The following is a 6000-nucleotide window of genomic DNA, read 5'->3' on the forward strand; positions in this document are numbered from 1 at the left end:
AATGGAATCAATTTGTATTCTGATTTTATTCATTTTCAAGAGACAAAACAAAACAAAAAAAGAACACTTAACAAAGGTCACATAACATACAGAACACAGCACATCTTGAATTACAACAATATTCCATGGTCATAGTTAAGATGGATACTATAAACAAAAACCTCTAAAAGTAGCAAAAACAAAAAAAATAATTAATTCGACATATACAAAACCACATACTTATTTTGCACTGTGAGGTTTTATACAATAGCCAGTTTATAAGATCACATTTTTAAGATGATTCAATACTGGTTCCCATGTTTTATCAAATGTATCTCCTCTACCTTCGTTACAAAATCTCAGTTTCTCCAGATGTGAAGTGTTTGACAATTTTCCCAGCCACAAATTATATGTTGGCACAGAGTCCATCTTCCACACACGTAAAATCAGCTTTTTGCAATCACCATCCCAAACTGAATAGCTCTTCTTTCAAATTTATTGACCGAAGAAAGGACACTTGTGGCCCCCAGGATGGCCACCAGGGGACTGGGTACCAGATTCTTACCAAAAGCCTCAGAAAAACACTGAAAAATACACTTCCAATATGACTGAAGTTTACTACATGTACAGAATGAATGCGCTAGAGTAGCTATCGTAGATTTACATTGGTTACATTCTGGTGAGATATCAGGATAAAATTTGTGCAGCTTTTCCTGTGAATAATGGAGTCTGTGGAGCGTTTTTAACTGTATTAGGTTGTGTCTGGAGTTAACTAACTTTAACTTAATCATGAGTATTTAACTTAATCATCAACTTAATCAAGTTCCACTCCAGCCCTCTACCATGAATTATGAAAAATAAATAGATCAACTATGAAAGCCAAATAAACAACAAAAGGAACACAACTAAATGCCCTGGGGTTTTTTCCCATGCACTAAGTCAGCACAACTACAATATTTGATGAGTCATTTGCGGCAGCTTGATAGAAACAACAGCTTCTTCTATGCATAATTCCCAACTATACATATATCAAATTGCTTTAGTTGAATCGAGTATTGGCTCACCCTTCGGTCCAATCACGCATTGAGTAGTTCCAGGTCGTCCAGCAGGCGCTCATGCGTCTCGCCCTCTTCGGCGTCCAAAAGCTTTTCCCCGGGGGGAGGTAAATGAGTTCCAGGATCAGTTCCTCACCTGCAGAATTATCCTGGTTCAACCCAAGTGGTGATCCCGGACGAGCCCCAAAACTGTCGTGGGTTAAGTTAATGGGTGAGCTGGCCAAACACAAAGCACTCAATACTCTGTTCAGCCAGTTTTATTAGCACATTCGAATTCCATACACCGCACAATTCCGAATGGCTCTTTTACAGTACAACAAAGCCCCATACACCGCTCGACTTATGACTGTTGCACTTTTCAGCATTGGCTTTTCGGTAAGACTCAATGCGGCCCTATCTTCCTGCTCTATACAACACATCAGGACAGAGCCCCCTGATCTACATGTCCCCCTCAATCATGGTGTTATCAGAGTTAAGGCCCTAGTGAGTTCCCAGAAGGCCTTGTGTCTTGAATATCAAGTAGGTCGCCGCCTACTTCTTGTACCACCATGACAGGAAGTACCAAATTTCCTTCACAGAGGTCTTGTTACAAAACAATCGTTCTATGCAAAGCCAGGCAGGGCAGGAATATGAAGAGGACGGGGGGCCTTTCCTCCACCAAGCAAGTATAGACAGATGAGCCGCCCAGTAATACATTTTAAAATTTTGTAAGGCAAAGCCTTCAGCATTTTTCAATTTACATAGATGTTTTTGGCGATCCTGACGGATTTGTAGTTCCAGATAAAAGGTACAATGATTAAATCTAATTGTTTAAAGTAATACTGGGCAATGTACCATGGAAGAGACTGGAAGAGATGCAGGAAACGTGGCAGTGCAATCATCTTAATTGCATTAATCTTACCTACAAGAGAAATAGGAAGAGTCTTCCAAAAATGTATGCTTTGTTTAAGTTGCTCAATTTTATTATGACTATTCTTCTGTAAAAGGTCCTCAGGGTCTTTAGTCACAGTTATACCAAGATATGAAAAGTCTTTGAAAGCTTTTTTGAAAGAAGTAGACTGTATATACGTCATATCAACTTTGTTAGAAATAGGCATTAACTCACTTTTGTCCCAATTAACAGAAAATCTGGAGAGCCTACCTAAGATGCTAATTAAAGTCAAAAGATGAGGTATTGAAGCTTGAGGATGTGTAATGAATAAAAGAATATCATCCGCGTACAGTGAAATATGGTGCTCTTGTCCATAAATGTTGAAAGGAGAAATTGGACGACTTTGTCTAATACTGACTGCCAGCAGTTCAATAATAATTGAGAACAAGAAAGGGGAGAGGGGACACCCCTGACGGGTTCCACGACTGATTGCAAAAGGGCATGATATATTTTGGTTGGTTATGATAGAGGCAGTTGGATGTGAATAGATAAGCTCAATCCACTTAATAAAGGAGGGTCCAAAACCAAATTTTTTAAGTGTAAACAACGTATAGGGGCATTCCACTTGATCAAAGCCACGCTGTACATCTAAAGATATTATTACTGTCTCTTCAGTATGTTCTGTATACAAAATATGGGACGAGCGGCGCAGATTAAAGTACATATGTCTACCTGGCATGAACCCTGTTTGGTCAGGATGGTTAATAGAACAAATGTGCTCCTTTAATCTATTGGCGAAGACTTTCCCAAGAATTTTGGTTTCGATAGGTAGCAGGGAGATAGGACGATATGAAGAGAACAGGTCAGGATCACAGCCAGGTTTGGGTATAAGTGAAATATTGGCCTTATATAGAGTGGGAGGCAACCCAGAGATCACCAATGAGTAATTCAGCATTCATAATATGAGTGGGGAAAGTTTCTGGCTAAATACCTTGAAAAAATTCAATACAAAAGCCATCTGGTCCTGCTGCCTTATTGTCAGGGAGAGAGGAAATCACTTCTTTTATCTCACTCAAATTGATGTCTGCATCCAGTGAAGAGGAAGACTCCATAGTCCCCAGATCACATCCACCCTGTGACTGATAGACGTTTTTGTAAAAATTAGCAAAACATTCATTCATTTTTTCAGGATCCGTCACATGGGTCCCATCATTCGTCTTCATAGAACGTATGGACCTGGATGCCTGAGACTGTCTTAACTGGCGGGCAAGTAGTCTTTGAGGTTTATCACCAAACTCAAAATACTTTTGTCTTACTTGGGCCAACAAACGTGAAACATTTTTGGATAGTATAGAATTGCACTCATATCTTAATGCTGAGATCTTCTTCAATACTTCAGGCTGATTATCCACTCTATACAGTGCTTCTAGATCAGATAATTGACTATCTATTTCAGTTAACCTAGCTTTAGATTTTCTTTTTTCCATCGCTTCATAAGATATGATGTGGCCTCTGAGGACGGATTTCATGGCCTCCCAAAGTGTGGAGTCACTAACTTCACCATTATCATTAGAGTCAATGTAAAGATCTATTTTGTTTGAAAGATAGGAACAAAATTCCTTCTCTTTCTGTAAAGTATTATTTAACCGCCAAGTAAATTCTCCTTGTTTATGGTTCAGGTTAAGCTTTAAGAAAACTGGGGCATGGTCTGAAATGAGAATGTTATGATAAGTGCAATCCTTGACTTGTGACAATAAATTAGAATCCAGTATAAAATAATCAATCCTTGAGTAAGATTTATGAACATATCAGCTTTGAGTGTACGTATATGAGCTGTTATGCCCCAGTCTAGGGGCCTAGAGCACAACATGAAAAGGCCCCATCTTCCCCATCTCCCAAGTAGCCACAAACAAAGATAAGTTTGAAGAATGGTTAAATATTTATTTACAAAGAGAACTTAGGTAAACACAAATATTCTTCAACTTAGGGGTGGACTAAAGCCAAAATAACAAACAAAACAATTCTATCTTAAAAATAAGAAATTTACCTGAAAAACCAAAAGATACAAAATCTTACCTCCCTACCTACTTAAACAAGAGAAAACGAGAAACAAAACCTGGCAACCCACCCTTACTGCTCAAAACAAGGGAATTAAGTCCAAAACCACAAGTTAACTCAAAAGGTGTGAACCAGTTGGGAGAAGAGGAGGATGAGGAAAAAGCCTGCTGCCAACGACGGCCGCCATCTTGGCTCCATTTAAACCATGTGGTTCCGGCTGCAGCCAATCACAGCCCAGGCGTGTAACCTCTCCACCAATAACACCGCGGCTATGGCACACCCCAATCTGCATAATAATGAGGCGTGGAACCTCTCCACCAATAACACCACGGCTATGGCACACCCCAATCTGCATATTGTTACAACCCTGGCTCAGAGGTTGCAGCAAAGGAGAGAGGGGACACAGAGCTCTGAGGATAGTTACAATATTTATTGATCAAAAAGAAGCATAACGTGTGTGTATGAGTAAGTGTAGATGGATGTGTGTGTATATGTGTGAGAGTAGATGAGATAATCAGGTCGTCAGCCAGAACAGCAGCCAGCTGCTCAGCCAGGGGAGAGGGAGAAGACTGACTCAGGCGGCCTTTTGTAGATGAGACCACACCCTGAGGCGTGGTCTGCTGAGGACGGCCCACTGCTTCCTGGTAGGGACTGAGGGGAAGCAGGCAGATGCACGGGGCCGTCACACCCCCCCCCCATAAAGACGAAGAACCATAGGCTTCTGAGATACTAAGGGGTAACCGATCAACAGGTCATCTTCAAGGAAATAACCGTGTGCCACACTCTCCATCTCCTCCACTGGACGCACCTGCTGGAACAGCTCGGTCAGAGCAGCATCTCCTTGCTGCTCCTGTACCAGTTCAGCTTTTGAGACAGAGAAGGGAAAGACAGGTAAAGGAAATTGGACATGTGGAACATTCTTTTCTTTTACCACTAAGTCATTCTTGACTAGCGTCTGTGATCTTGTGACCGCACACACTGGGAAAATCTGTTCATAGTCATCACACTCAACCTTCACTTGGCCCACAGCTGGAGAAGAGGTAACAACCGGTGAGGGAGAAGACACTGGAAATGGACCATCAATCAGATCATTCCCCAAAATCACCTGCACTCCCTGAACTGGAAGAGCGGGGCGCACAGCCAACGACACCTCCCCTTTAACTAGATCTGAACCGAGGACAACCCTATGCAAAGGCACTGGGAACACATTCAACCCCATACCTTTCACCAACACAAAGTCTCCAGTGGCAGTGTCTGCTGAAAATGGCAAAACAGAAGCTACAATGAAAGAGTCCAGTGCACCAGAATCTCTTAGGATTTTGACTGGGACTTTTTCCCCACCAATGAAACAACCCCATCACTCACATGTTTACGATAACCAGGGTCAATATCTTCAACTTCAACGTCGTGTTTTTGCTCTGAAGTCTCCACAAAGGACTTCTCAAGAGAACACAAAGGCTCTTCAAATGAGATGCGGGAAGCCAGTGCAACAGGCTTAGTGTGCTGCTGTACTGCAGCGATAGCCTCAGATTTCTCACGCAGCACATTCACTGTGCCTCGCACAGGAGCAACTAAGGCCGCAGGTTTAACAGGGCGGGAACCTGGGTGGGACATATGCTCGGACCTCAGAACAGGACAGTCAGCTTTCCAGTGACCTTTACCCAAACAATAATTACAAGTCCGACTGGCATCCCACTTACCAACACTGCTAGCTGGTTTGAAAACAGGAGAACCCCTCTCTGAACTCCTATGATAACCACTAGCTCCACCCCTGCGTCCTACGTCCCCTCGGACTTTATGAGTCAGAGCATATTCATCAGCTAACACAGCAGCCTCAGATAAAGTGTCAGCACGTCTCTCACTCAAATAAGTGGCCAGGTTCTCAGGGAGAGTTTCTCTAAACTGCTCCACCAAAATCAATTCGCACAAGTTATCAAAGGTCTTAACATCAGAGGCCACCCTCCAACGGCCAAAAAGAGTGGACAGCTCACGTGCAAACTCAACATACGTTTCACGGTCCTGCTTCCGGATATCTCT

Source organism: Centropristis striata, chromosome 17, assembly GCF_030273125.1.
Source record: "Centropristis striata isolate RG_2023a ecotype Rhode Island chromosome 17, C.striata_1.0, whole genome shotgun sequence".
Lineage (NCBI taxonomy): Eukaryota > Metazoa > Chordata > Actinopteri > Perciformes > Serranidae > Centropristis > Centropristis striata.